At 37.0% G+C, this 15,839-nt stretch overlaps 1 long non-coding RNA gene across 1 annotated transcript; it reads right to left on the reverse strand.

Annotated features, from left to right (window-relative positions):
- Positions 1-640: 640 nt before the first annotated feature.
- On the reverse strand, positions 641-4,790 carry LOC103886649. The gene is made up of 2 exons (XR_002523707.2): positions 4,152-4,790; positions 641-733 (listed from the first exon to the last, which is right to left on the reverse strand). It is a non-coding gene; the product is annotated as an uncharacterized LOC103886649 (long non-coding RNA).
- Between the last annotated feature and the right edge of the window lie 11,049 nt (positions 4,791-15,839).

The following is a 15,839-nucleotide window of genomic DNA, read 5'->3' on the forward strand; positions in this document are numbered from 1 at the left end:
TTACACATGAAGTAACATCCCTTGTCAATTACAATTCAGCAAGCATGGTGATTTGGGGAGATGTTGCTGTAACCATAGAGTTTGACAAGTATTCCCTTTCTTGCTATCACAAGAACCTCCCTAAGGGTACATGAAGGGAGTGGTTATTCTAAATAAGGCATGACATTTTTCAACCAATGACATTAAAAATTGTGTTTTAAAAAGGACTGGTCACTGGGGCAAATACATTAGCTAGAGTATCTAGGGACAAAATATTTGAAATGACGCTTGAAGACTCAATGTTCTCAGAGTCCATAGAGCTCATTAAGTTTAAAATAGTAAAACAGTCTCTTCATACTCTAGCAATATGCTATATTGGATCAGACCAATATATGTAATAATGTTTTCTCTCATAGTACGAAAAGGATGAGCATTGTAGCTAGTCACACTCAAAGGGTACAAGTATGCATTCATTAGCTCCTGAATTCCCTGATATAATTCATGAGCATCTGCCATTTATGAATTTTCCGTATTCCTCTATGTCTGAAATACATGCATATATTTATATCACATACCAAGGGTCCAAGTACTATATAAAGTTTTAACAAAGCATCTCACCTTCTGGCCCTAATAGGAAAATCATGTCACATTTACCCAAATGTTGATACATCTTCTATTTCCATTAAATATTATGCATAGATGTGAGGAAAAATGACAACAGGGAATTCCAGGTGCATACCCATCCTTAGAAAAACTGGAAAAAAAAAAAAACCTGTCAGACTCCAACTTATTGGAAATTTGGTTAAAAAAAAAAATTACCAAACAACTACTTAAATTAAAAAGGCAGCTGAAACTCAGCTGGATAGCTTAATGGCATTTTATCTTGATTCCCCCTCTTTCCTCCTCAGTCAGGAATGGTCTTGAAGACTGCAGCCTGCATTCCTTATGTGGGCTCCTGGCTTTGGAGGGACCAGAATAGACCCCATTCTTATTTGACCTATCTAGGGGCTTGCCTTTGGTTCATGTAACTCAGAAGTCTCTCCAGGTGAAAAAGTGACTGTGCTGAGAATGATTTCTTGAAAGCATTGAAAGTAAATGAACAAGCCACTGCTGCCTGGAGAAGAGATTGCAATTGGGACAAATAGCCACACGCTGAAAGCCTGGAAAGGAGGAGCTGGGTAGTGAAATAATTTGGAAAATAAGGACTTGGAAACAATCCTACATGTAACAGGGACTCTGGAAGGATGTACCCATACCCAGGGCAGGATCCATGTTCAGAAAAGTCCTGAGAAGATTCTAAGCTTTCACCTCATGCTGATACTAGTATTTACACCCAGACCAAACACGAAGTGAAGACTAAAACAGAGTTGTAAACAGCCCGGATAAGTGTTGAAGGAGTTCCCCAATAGAGAACCTGTCTGTAAAGGTGAGGAGAGTATATTTTCTTTTTATCCTTTTTTTTTTCCTTTTGTCTCCAGGCATTTAAGGAAAGTTCTGTCAAACTGCTGACTGACCACTAAGCTAATGGAATAGATACTACACAGACAACACGTGACAGTTTAGAAAAGCCACTAAACAAATCACTACTACACAAACTGCAATTCATAACAAGCTATGATAACAAAACTTGGGGAGAGGGCAGAATCTAGTTTCCAGAGTTGCCACATTATAATGTTCAGGCTATCCAGTTTATAAAAATTTAAAAAGTGAGGCATATAAAAAGACAAGAAAGTCATCTTATTCACAATAAAGAAATTAACAGAAACTGACCCTGAGACAGCACTGGCACTGGACTTGCTAGACAAGGACATTAATGTCTTCAACATACTCAAAGAGCTAACAGAAACCATGGACAAACAACTAAAGGAAACAAAGAGAATGATATATCATTAAAGAATATCAATAAAGAGATAAAAATTATAAAAAGGATAGGAACAGAGGAAGTCAAATTGTCTGTTTGCAGATGACATGGTTGTATATTTAGAATACCCCATCGTCTCAGCCTCAAATCCCCTTAAGCTGATAAGCAACTTCAAAGTCTCAGGATACAAATTCAATGTGCAAAAATCACAAGCATTTGTATACATCAATAACAGCCAAATCATGAGTGAACTCCCATTCACAATTGCCACAAACAGAATAAAATACCTAGGAGTACAACTTACAAGGGATGTAAAGGACCTCTTCAAGGAGAACTACAAACCACTGCTCAAGGAAGTAAGAGGACACAAATGGAAAAACATTCCATGCTCATGGATGGGATTAATCAGTATCGTGAAAATGGCCATACTGCCTAAAGTAACTTACAGATTCAGTGCTATCCCCATCAAACTACCACTGACTGTCTTTACAGAATTAGAAACTACTTTAAATTTCATGTGGAACCAAAAAAGAGCCTGCACAGCCAAGACAATCTTAAGCAAAAAAGAACAAAGCTGGAGGCATCACTCTACCTCACTTCAAACTACAACTACAAAGCTACAGTAACCAAACAGCATGGTACTGTTACTAAAACAGATATACAGACCAATGGAACAGAGCAGAGGCCTCAAAAATAATGCCACACGTCTGCAACCATCTGATCTTTGACAAACTTGACAAAAACAATGGGGAAATGATTCCCTATTTAATAAATGGTGTTGGGAAAACTGGCTAGCTATATGTAGAAAACTGAAACTGGGCCCCCTCTTCCTTACACCTTACACAAAAATTACCTGAAGATAGATTAAAGACTTAAATGTAAGACCTGAAACCGTAAAAACCCTAGAAGACAACCTAGGCAGTACCATTCAGGACATAGGCATGGGCAAAAAGTTCATAACTAAAACATCAAAATCAATAGCAACAAATGCCAAAATTGACAAATGGGATCTAAACTAAAGAGCTTCTGCGCAGCAAAAGAAACTATCCTCAGAGTGAAAAGGCAGCCTACAGAAGGGGAAAAAATTTGTGCAATCTATCCATCTGACAAAGGGCTAATAATCCAGAATCTACGAAGAACTTAAATTTACAAGAGAAAACCCCATCAAAAAGTGGGCAAAGGACATGAACAGACACTTTCAAAAGAAGACATTTATGCGGCCAATAAATATTAAAGAAAGCTCATCATCACTGGGCATTAGAGAGATGCAAAGTAAAACCACAATGAGATACCATCTCTCGCCAGTTATAATGGTAATCATTGAAAAGGAAACAGATGCTAGAGAGGACGTGGAGAAATAGGAATGCTTTTACACTGTTGGTGGGAGTGTAAATTAGTTCAACCGTTGTGGAAGACAGTGTGGCGATTCCTAAAGGATCTAGAATCAGAAATACCATTTGACCCACCAATCCCATTACTGGGTATATACCCAAAGGATTATAAATCAATCTACTATAAAGACACATGCACAGGTATGTTTATTGCAGCACTGTTCATAATAGCAAAGACTTGGAGCCAACCCAAATGCCCATCAATGATAGACTAGATAAAGGAAATGTGACACATATATACCATGGAATGCTATGCAGCCATAAAAAAGGATGAGTTCATATCCTTTGCAGGGACATGGATGAAGCTGGAAACCATCATTCTCAGCTAAATAACACAGGAACAGAAAACCAAACCATATTTTCTCACTCATAACTGGGAGATGGACAATGAGAACCCATGGACACAGGGAGGGGAACATCACACACCGGGGCCTGTCGGGATGAGGGACTAAGGGAGGGATAGCATTAGGAGAAATACCCAGTGTAGATGACAGGTTGATGGATGCAGCAAACCGTCATGGCACGTGTATACCTCTGTAACAAACCTGCATGTTTTGCACATGTATCCCAGAACTTAAAGTATAGCTTTAAAAAATTATGAAATGGAGTCAAATATAAATTTTGATGTTGAAAAATATAATGATCTTAAAATGAATCAGTTGAAATAATAATAATATAATAATAATTGGAAAAGTCACTAGAGAGGCTTGACAGGAGAATAGGCAGAAAAAAAAAAATCAGTGAACTTGAAGCTAGGTTAGTTGTTGAAATGATCCAGTCTGAGGAGACAAATGAAGAAAAAGGAACACAGACTAAAAGACCTGTTAAACACCATCAAGCATATTAAGTATGAACAGGAGTCCCAGAAGAGAGAGGAAAGGACAGATAAGAGTATTTGAAGAAATAATGTTCAAACTTACCAAATCTGAAAAAAGACATGAAGCCAGTATCCAAGAAGTTCAACAAATTCCACGTAGTATACAAACTGAAAGAGATCCATACCAAGACACATTAAAATCAAACTGTCAAGAGATCAGGAATCTTGAAAGCAGGAAGAGAAACGTGACTCAACATGTAGAAGAAATCCTCAGCAAGATTAATAGCCAGTTGCTCATTAGAGGCCATTGAAGCAGAAAGGCATTTTAGAGTGCTAAAAGAAACCATCAGCCACGAATTCTGTACCTCGCAAAGTTATCTTTTTAAAATGAAGGATATAATAGTACCTTCCCAGACAAAGGAGTCAGTTCTATGTAGACGCACCCTATAAAACTTGCTAAAGAGAGTCCTTCAAGCTGAAAGGACAACTCAGAGCCATACAAAGAAATGAAAAATATTATTAAAAGAAATAAGTGCATAGATTAAATATAAAAGACGGCATTATTTTTCACTTGTAACTTTGTTTCATGTAATTTAAAAGATGATTGCATAATACAGTAACTGTCAATCTTGTGAACCCATAAATTAAAAACTCTACAATATATAAATGAACTGGAAAACTAACAAATATATGGAAAATAAATGATGTAAAACAACCAATGGATCACAGAAGTCACAACAGAAATTAGAAAACACGTTAAGAGAAATGAAAACAAAAATTCTACATACCAAAATTTATGAGATGCAGAAAAAGCAATGTTCAGAGGGGGATTTGTAGCTGGAAATGTCTTTATTAAAAAAAAGAAGAAGAAAGGCGGGGCGCAGTGGCTGACACCTGTAATCCTGGCACTTTGGGAGGCCAAGGCAGGCAGATCATGAGGTCAGGAGATCGAGACTGACTAACACAGTGAAACCCTGTCTCTAGTAAAAACATAAAAAAAAATCAGCCAGGCAAGTGGTGGCAAGTGCCTGTAGTCTCAACTAGTTGGGAGGCTGAGACAGGAGAATGGCATGAACCCAGGAGGCAGAGCTTGCAGTGAGCCGAGATCACACCACTGCACTCTAGCCTGGGCCACAGAGCAAGACTCCGTCTCTGTGGAGTCTATAAATAAAAAGAAGAAAGATCTTGAATGAATATCTGAACTACACCTTAAAGAACTGGAAAAAGAAAAACAAACCCAAAACAAGCAGATATATAGAAATAAAGATCAGAGCAGAGCTAAACAAAATAGAGAATAGAAAAACCATAAAGTCAACGAAACCAAAAGTTGGTTCTTTGAAATGCAAACAAAATTGGCCAACCTTAAGCTATGCTAAGAAGAAGATTCAAATTACTAATATCAGAAATGGAAGTGGGAAGATTAATACCCACCTTGCAGAAGTAAAAATGATTATAAGAGAATAATTGTATACCAAAAGTTAAACAACCTAAATGATTATAGACGTATTCCTAGAAACAACCAAACTACAAAAATGTACTCAACAAAAACAGAAAATCTGGACAGACCTCTTAACAAGAGATTGAACTGGTTATCAAAAACCTCCCAATAAAGGAAAACCCAAGACCGGATGACTTCACTGGTGAGTTACACCAAATATTTAAAGAATGAACACAATCATTCTCAATTATTTCAGAAAATAGAAGAGATAGTAACACTCCTTAATTCTGAGGAAACTATTACCTTGACACCAAACCAAATACACTAAGAAAACCATCTCCTATGTAATTAAGTATCTCTTAAGACAGTACGTGTAAAAATCCAACAAAATACTAGCAAACAATCAGGCAGGATATTAAAAGTTTTATACAGCATGACCAAGTGGGAATTATTCCAGAAATGCAAAGGTGGTTCAACATATGAAAAACAAAATCAGTGTAACACACCACATTAACAGAATGAAGAGGGAAAGCTACATAATGATATAGTTGATGCAGAAAAAGCATTTAACCAGATCTAATACCCATCATTTAAAAGTGAACACAAACACTGAACAAAATAGGAATAAAAAGAGGACTTTCTCAACATTATCAGGTTGAGATTTGTGAAAAACCACCAGCTAACATAACATTGAATGGTTAAAAACAAAACTTTACACCTGAAATCAGGGACACGGCAAGAATGCCCACATTCACCACCTCTGTTCAGCCTGATACTGTATGTTCTAGGCAGGACAATTAGGTAAGGACACAAAAAGACAACCTAATTGGAAAGGAAGACAATACTTATTTCCTTTCACAGATGGCATGATATATATAAAGTAAAACGAATTTTTTAAATGATTAAAAATAAATTCACCAGAGTTGCAGGATACATGGTTAACATGCAAAATACAATTGAATTTCTATATACTAGCAAAGAACAGTCTGAAAAAGGAAATTAAGACAATCTCATTTATAACAGAACCAAATAATAAAATACTTTGGGACAGATTTAACCAAGGAACTAAAAATACAAAACATTGCTGAAAGAAGTTAAAAGAAGACTTAAATAGAAATACATCAAGTTCATACATTGAAAAACATAATGCTGTTAAGATGGAAATACTCCTCAAAATGATCTACAAATTCACTTTCCTATTATAATCTAATGGCCTGGCCTTTTTGCAGAAATAAGAAAACTGATTCGTATGAAGATGCATGGGGTCATGAATAGCCAAATATTGAAAAACAATCAAGTTGAAACACTCACACTTTCAAAACTTAATTCTACAATAATAGAAACACAACTACCAGGTCCCAAACATAGGCACTAATATAAGGATAAACATAATAGATTAATAGAATGGAATTGGGAATCCAAAAATATACCCATAACCTCTCTACTGATTTTCAACAAGAGTGCCAAAACCATCAGCTGAATTTCCACGTGCAAAAGTAGGATAAAGTTGGACCCTTACCTCACACTGTATACATAAAAGTAACTCAAAATGAATCAACAATATAAATTTAAGAGCTAAAATAGTAACACTTTTAGAAACATGGGTGTGAACTTTTTTTGACCTAGGGTTTGGCAATAGGTTCTCGGATACGACATCAAAAGCACAAGCAACAAAATAAAAATATAAATTAGACCTCAAAATTAAAAACTTTTGTGCATTAAAAGCACTATGGAGAGTGAAAAATCAACCCATGGTAATAGAATATTTGCAAATCGTGTATCTGTTAAGGATCTAGTATCCAAAATATATAAAGAATTCTTACAAATCCATAGCCAAAAACAAAATCTCAATTAAAAATGGAGTTTAAGGGTCAAATTTTGTCTCCTCAAAAAAGATAAGTTGAAGTCCTGATCCGAGTACTTCCGAGTACATCTTTACTTGGAAACTGAGTCACTGCAAATGCAATTACTTAAGATGAACTCATACTGGAATAAGGCTCCTAATCCAGTATTACTGGTGCCCTTGTAAGAAGGAAACCATGTATCGATAGACACAGGGAGAAAACCATACAAAGATGGATGACTGGCTTGATGCATCTACAAGCCAGTAAATGCCACAGATTGCCAGCAAACCAATAGCTAGGAAGAGGCAAGGAAGGATTCCCATGAAGGTCTCAGAGTTAGCCTGGCTTTGCCAACACCTTGATTTTTTACTTTTAGTCTCCAGAACATTAAGACTGTAAATTTCTTTTAACCCATCCATTTTGTGGTACTTTGTTACAGCAGCTTAGGAAACTAATACAGTGAGCAAAGGTCTTGAGTAAATATTAGAGTAAAATATACAAACGTTAACAATCACATGAGGCACTCAGTGTCGTTAGTTACTCCGGAAATGCAAATCAAAATCAAAATGAGATATCACTTCATACCCGAATGTCTGTAAAAAAAAAAAAAAAAAAAAAAAAAAAAAAAAAAAAAGAAAATATTGGTGCAAATGTGAAGAAAATGATGCTCTCATACACTGTGGGAATTTAAAATGAATTGGCCACTTTGGAAACAAATTAGTAGTTCTTTTATGAATGAAACAGACCATATGACACAGCAATTCCACTTAGGTATATATCCAAAAGAATTGAAAGTAGGTGTTTAAACAAAACTTGCACAACTGTTCATAGCACTATTCACAATGGCAACAGGGAGAACAATCCAAATGTTCATCAGCTGAGGAATGGATAAACAAAATTGATAAATCCGTGCATGAGAATGTTGTTTAGCCATTAAAAAGTTACAAAGTACTGATACATCCTGCAGCATGAGTGAACTTTGAAAACAAGTGAAAGATGCCAGACACAAAAAGCCACACAGTATATCATTCCTTTTATATGAAACGTCCTGAATAGAGAAATCCATACACAAAAAGCAGATGTGTGGTTGCCAGGGGTTGGATGAGGGGTAGGATAGGGAGTGACTATTTAGTAGTTTGAGGGTTTTTTAAGGGGGTGATGAAAACATTCTGGAGAGTGGTGATGATTGCATAATATTGTAAATGTATTTCATTCTACTCATTTATACGTATTAAAAAGTTTAAAATGATTACTTTTGTGTTAACAAGCATTTTACCGCCACCACAACACAAATTATGCATATAGCGATATAAAGGTTTTTAACAACCTAATGATGCTGTTCAAGAAGACGTGGTTCTTTTATCCGAACTTCAGTGTCCCAGTTAGCCTTGTCATAACCAAAAAGATTTACATATACATATATATATGTATACACACACACACACACAACTATATATTACACTCTCTCTCTCTCTCTCTATATATATATATATATATATATTCCATAATAATGAAAAAGCACCATTTAATTCTTTTAAGGGAAGGAGTCATTGCACCTGAATGGATTCCTTTTCCTGTTGTATTTGGGCCTTTATGTAGGAGTGAGATGTTTATTAGTGGAAAGCAAGAGAAAATGGACAGAGAACAAGATAGTCCAACAGATGCAAAAAAATGAAATATATAATATTTAAATAATGGGATGAGGTTAATGATTTCTCAATTATTAAATTTTACTGTATAGTTTGACCATAGAAAAGATGTGTTCATCTAATTCACTATTCTCCAAATACAGAATAGTTTCTCTGTGATAAAGCACTGGTATCTTATCACTGCAGAGAGGGTAGTAGCCTTGAATGACGTTTTAACTGGTGATTGCTTTTATATCAAACACTTTTCAGCTGATTATGAACAACATTCAGCCTAATTTTAAAGCTAAAATTAAAGTTACCTGGGGCCTCAGTTTTACCTACAAACATATAATGTAAAGGTGCTTTTTTTTTTTTCCTGTGGCCTCTCAGGGAAGAAATAATTCTACCTTTAACACGTTTTTATTTATTTTATGAATGGGCAAATATCCTTAAAAAAGGAACACACGTCTTACCACTTGTCTTGGGAGAGAAGGCTGTTGCTTGATAACTAGGGAATACTATTTTTTAAGCACCTTTGCAGTACTTGACATGTCATTTATGTTTTCAGTTGTCAGCCTGCACAAGTTTCTCATCTGCCCATGTGTATCTATTCATATTGGCAAGTTTCAACACAGCCATCTTTTAAAGGCTTCATTGTGTTACTGATATTTAAGTTTTAAAATCCAGCATTTCTGTGCTAGATCCTCAAATCAATTTTTACATTCTTTTGTAACTTATAGTAATATTTTTGCCTCATCCCTATACTCAGTTGGCAGTGAGCTATATCATGACTTAAGTAACTTTATTACCAATTGTGCTGTATTCTACCATCACAAAATATTCTTTTAAGGCACTCTTCAGATACTATCATTTTAATTGGTGTCTTCCAGAATGATTCTATAAAACTCTTTAAGATGAGCCTTTTACTGTTATGTGAAAAAAACAGGGTAACGTGATGGACAAAAAAAAAAATTGAGACTGAAATTTTAAGTGTAACACTATCACGTGTTTATTGAAAAAGAAATCATTTAACTTCTGTGTGTTGCTATCTCTGCCTTTAAAATATAGTAGTGGTACCATATCTAATGTAGACAGGTTGTGAAATCCAAAAAATATATTTTACATGTTCTTGGTTTTTTAAGTCTTACAAAGTTCTTTTCCAGCTAGAATCTTCTTTGAAGAACAGGAAACAAAGAGAGAAGACTTTTCCTGGCCTCGTCTTAGAGTCTGGAATTGGGTAACTAAAAGATAAGTCAACTACTTCTTAAAATTTCCTGCTTCCAATCATATCAAGAATAATATTTCAAAGAAAGCATACTAATGAAAATTCAAGGTATTGTATAACTTTCACCCCCCTTTCGGGGCTGGGAGGGGTTTCCAAGCTGTACCCAAAGTTGAAGGAAAGGAAGGCATAGTGTGCCTCAGCAAATTTCCTGAGCTCCGTATTTCCTTGACTGCAGTTTCTATTACCCATAAAAGGGGATTTATCATATCTTGGTGCCAAAGCTCAAAAATTACTGGGTAAAATATATACATCCCCATGTATGCTGCTTAAATATACACATGAAAATATAATTCAGGTTTTCACTGTGCTATATTTAAGTAGGTAAAACTGGAAAGTCAGAATCCCTGAATTAAAGCAGACAGGAAGTATATAAATGATAGTACTTCCTTTTTATACAGTGCCTGTACTTTTTGAAATTTTTGCACATAAGTAATTTTATTTGATCCTGACAACTTTACATACTTGATAAGACAAGTATAAGCTTTATAAATGTCTAAGACACAGACAGACAAAGGTAAATGCTTAAAGGTTAACTGAAGAGTACAATGGCAATTAGCTAACTTCTTGAATTATCTCCTTTTCAGGAATTCTCTTAAAATATTATATACAGATATACACAGACACACACAAAAAGTATATATTCATAAACATTCTTAAAATATTAAGGCTATCAATGAGAAGTCTGTCAGTCCCTTGGAGGAATTGGTATAATTTCATTGTAACTGGACCAGATTAGAAATGATCAACAAAAAATCTATTCCTAAATTTTTTAAATAAAAAGAGCATTGAAAAACATCTTGATTTCCCTCTTCTTGCCCCCTACCAATCCTAGTAGGACTGTGCTTTCAATCCGAGACTGTGCTTTCAATCTGCGTGACATCAGACTCAGAGCCCACACTTTAAGGCGGGGGAAAAAAAAAAAAAAAAACCACTGGCTAATACCACCCCTGTTTCCAAATAATTAGGAATTACTTCCTAAGTACCAAAGCTGCCTCTCCTACCTGATTTCCATCAAGACCTGATTTACTACACTTATTCTGAAAACTGTAATTCATTACTAAAGGTAATCTGACCTGATGAGGTGAGAGTATTACCAGTACTGGAAAACATTTTCCCAATTACAGTTTACTTTTAGGATCCTGGAAAAACAGATAAGGAGACAAAGCAGAAATGTCTGGGCTCTCGTATTAGATGTTATTGACTAATCAGCATGTGCCAAAGGAGGGGGGGGGACTAAAATCAAGCCTGACCCACAGAAGAAAAGTTAATAATTTTTTTTTTTTTAATACAAGCATCTTTCCTCTTTTACCTGCTTCCCACTTTCATCACCATTGTGTGAACATAATATAAAAGGAGCCAGTATTATTAGCTAACAGAATAACTTGTCTCACCCCTTTCTGTTCCAAGTAGTTGACAGGGCCATAATTCATGATTCTTTATATATCATTTAGAATCCTTATTTACCTAGATTTTACGCTAAATAGGGAAAGTGTAAATTTCCAAATCTGCTTTTCCCAAAACATACCTTTTCCTTAGAGAAAGGGCCCTATAACTGGCCACAAAAGGAATTTCCTCCAAAATTAACGTGGTTAGGCTAGTGTGGCTATCTGGGAATGAAACATCAAGAAACTCTTCATGCAAATCATTCAGACTTGAGTTAGATACAAAACAATGAATACAGATGAGACACTTATACTTTTCTGTCCTTCTGAGTTTACATTAATTATATTTGAATATGAAACCCAAAAGGCTATTTAGTTCACAATAATATCACCTCTACATAAGCTTTAGAAATTCCTCAGTGCTAGGACTACAGTTGGAATACTCTATTTCAGTTACATTCACATTCATCCTGGCTAAGTACCAGAAGCAGGCCACCCACTGATTTTTTTTTTCACATTACTTCTAGTAACAGAGTAACTGTATACAAGTTTAGGTTATCCAGAGAGAAATACTGCGGCCAGTAGTATCAGGGGGAAACCCCATGTATCTACAACAAGGGAAACCAGGACCTTGGATAGAAACTATATGATTGGGGGGCGGTTCCAAGACACTCGAATAGGAACAGCTTCAGGCTACAGCTCCCAGCATAAACAATGCAGAGGAGGGTGATTTCTGCATTTCCAACTGAGATACCGGGTTCATATCATTGGGGCGTGCTGAACAATGGTTGCAGGACAGTGAGTGCAGCCCACCGATCAAGAGCTGAAGCAGAGCAAGGCATCGCGTCACCTGGGAAGCGCAAGGGGGAAGGGAATTCCCTTTCCTAGACAAGGGAAACCATGACACACAGCACCTGGAACAATGGGTCACTCCCACCCTAATACTGCGCATTTCCAAGGGTCTTAGAAAACGGAGCATCAGGAGATTATATCCCACGCCTGGCTCAGAGGGTCCCACGCTCACAGAGCCTCCCTCATTGCTAGCACAGCAGTCTGAGATCTAACTGCAAGGTGGCAGCAAGGCTGGGGGAGGGGCACCTGCCATTGCTGAGACTTGAGTAGGTAAAGTGGCCTAGAAGCTTGAACTGGGTGGAACCCACCGCAGCTCAAGGAGGCCTGCCTGCCTCTGTAGACTCCACCTCTGGGGACAGGGCATAGCCAAACAAAAGGCAGCAGAAACATCTGCATATGTAAATGTACCTGTCTGACAGCTTTGAAGAGAGTAGTGGTTCTCCCAGCATGGAGTTTGAGATCTGAGAACAGGAGACTGCCTCCTCAAGTGGGTCCCTGACCCCCGAGCAGCCTGAGAGGCACGCCCAACTAGGGGCAGACTGACACCTCACACGGTCAGGTACCCCTCTGAGATGAAGCTTCTAGAGTAACGATCAGGCAGCAACATTTGCTGTTCAGCAATATTCACTCTTCTACAGCCTCTGCTGCTGATACCCAGGCAAACAAGGTCTGGAGTGGACCTCCAGCAAACTCCAACAGACCTGCAGCTGAGGGTCCTGACTGTTAGAAACAAAACTAACAGAAAGGACGTCCACACCAAAACCCCATCTGTATGTCACCATCATCAAAGAACAAAGGTAGATAAAACCACAAAGATGGCAAAAAAAAAAAAAAAAAAAAAAACAGCAGAAAAGCTGAAAATTCTAAAAATCAGAGCGCCTCTCCCCCTCCAAAGAGGGCAGCTCCTCGCCAGCAACAGAACAAAGTTGGACACAGAATGACTTTGACGAGTTCAGAGAAGAAGGCTTCAGACAATCAAACTTCTCTGAGCTAAAGGAGGAAGTTCAAACCCATCACAAAGAAGCTAAAAACCTTGAAAAAAGATTAGACCAATGGTTAACTAAAATAATCAATGTAGAGAAGTCCTTAAATGACCTGATGGAGCTGAAAACCATGGAACCAGAAATACGTGACAAACGCACAAGCCTCAGTAACCAATTTGATCAATTGGAAGACAGGGTATCAGTGACTGAAGATCAAATGAATGAAATGAAGCGAGAAGAGAAGTCTAGAGAAAAAAGACGAAAAACAAATGAACAAAGCTTCCAAGAAATATGGGATTATGTGAAAAGACCACATCTACGTCTGACTGCTGTGCCTGAAAGTGATGGGGAGAATGGAATCAAGTTGGAAAACGCTCTGCAGGATATTATCCAGGAAAACTTCCCCAACCTAGCAAGGCAGGCCAACATTCAAATTCAGGAAATACAGAGAACACCACAAAGATACTCCTCGAGAAGAGCAACTTCAAGACACATAATTGTCAGATTTACCAAAGTTGAAATGAAGGAAAAAATATTAAGGGTGGCCAGAGAAAAAGGTCGGGTTACCCACAAAGGGAAGCCCATTAGACTAACGGTGGATCTCTTGGCAGAATCTCCACAAGCCAGAAGAGAGTGGGGGCCAATATTCAACATTCTTAAAAGAATTTTCAAACCAAAATTTCATATCCAGCCAAACTAAGTTTCATAAGTGAAGGAGAAATAAAATCCTTTACAGACAAGCAAATTCTTAGATATGTTGTCACCACCAGGTCTGCCCTACAAGAGCTCCTGATGGAAGCACTAAAGAGAGAAACGAACAACCAGTACCAGCCACTGCAAAAACATGCCAAATGGTAAAGACCATCGATGCTAGGAAGAAATTGCATAAACTAATGAGCAAAATAACCAGCTAACATCATAATGACAGGATCAAATTCATAGGATCAAATAAACATAACAATATTAACCTTAAGTATAAATGGGCTAAATGCTCCAATTACAAGACACAAACTGGCAAATTGGATAAAGAGTCAAGACTCATCAGTGTACTGTTTTCAGGAGACCCATATCTGTGCAGAGGCACACATAGGCTCAAGATAAAGCGATGGAGGAAGATCTACCAAGCAATTGAGAAACAAAAAAAGGCAGGGGTTGCAATCCTAGTCTCTGATAACACAGACTTTAAACCAACAAAGATCAAAAGAGACAAAGAAAGCCACTACATAATGGTAAAGGGATCAATTGAACAAGAAGAACTAACAATCCTAAATATGTATACACCCAGTAGAGTAACACCCAGATTCATAAAGCAAGTCATTAGAGACATACAAAGAGACTTAGACTCCCACACAGTAATAATGGGAGACTTTAACACCCCACTGTCAACATTAGACAGATCAACGAGACAAAAGTTAACAAGGATATCCAGGAATTGAACTCAACTCTGCACCAAGTAGACCTAATAGACATCTACAGAACTTTCCACCCCAAGTAAACAGAATATATGTTCTTCTCAGCACCACATCCCACGTATTCCAAAATTGACCACATAGTTGGAAGTAAAGCACTCCTCAGCAAATGTAAAAGAAAAGAAATTATAACAAACTGTCTCTCAGACCACAGGGCAATCAAACTAGAAATCAGGATTAAGAAACTCACTCAAAACCAGTCAACTACATGGAAACGGAACAACCTGCTCCTGAATGACTACTGGATACATAACAAAATGAAGGCAGAAATAAAGATGTTCTTTGAAACCAATGAGAACAAAGATACAACATACCAGAATCTCTGGGACATATTTAAAGCAGTGTGTAGAGGGAAATTTATAGCACTAAATGCCCACAAGAGAAAGCTGGAAAGATCTCAAATTGACACCCTAACATCACAATTAAAAGGACTAGAGAAGCAAGAGCAAACACATTCGAAAGCTAGCAGAAGGCAAGAAATAACTAAGATCAGAGCAAGAAATAACTGAAGGAGCTAGAGACACAAAAAACCCTCCAAAAAATAAATCCAGGAGCTGGTTTTTTGAAAAGATCAACAAAATTGATAGACCGCTAGCAAGACTAATAAAGAAGAAAAGAGAGAAGAATCAAATAGATGCAATAAAAAATAATAAGGGGGATGTCAACACCAACCCCACAGAAATACAAACTACCATCAGAAAATACTATAAACACCTACATGCAAATAAACTAGAAAACCTAGAAGAAATGGATAAATTCCTGGACACATACACTCTCCCAAGACTAAACCAGGAAGAAGTTGAATCTCTGAATAGACCAATAACAGGCTCTGAAATTGAGGCAATAATTAATAGCCTACCAACCAAAAAAAGTCCAGGACCAGACGGATTCACAGCCGAATATTACCAGA

Source organism: Papio anubis, chromosome 8 (assembly GCF_008728515.1).
Source record: "Papio anubis isolate 15944 chromosome 8, Panubis1.0, whole genome shotgun sequence".
Taxonomy (NCBI): domain Eukaryota; kingdom Metazoa; phylum Chordata; class Mammalia; order Primates; family Cercopithecidae; genus Papio; species Papio anubis.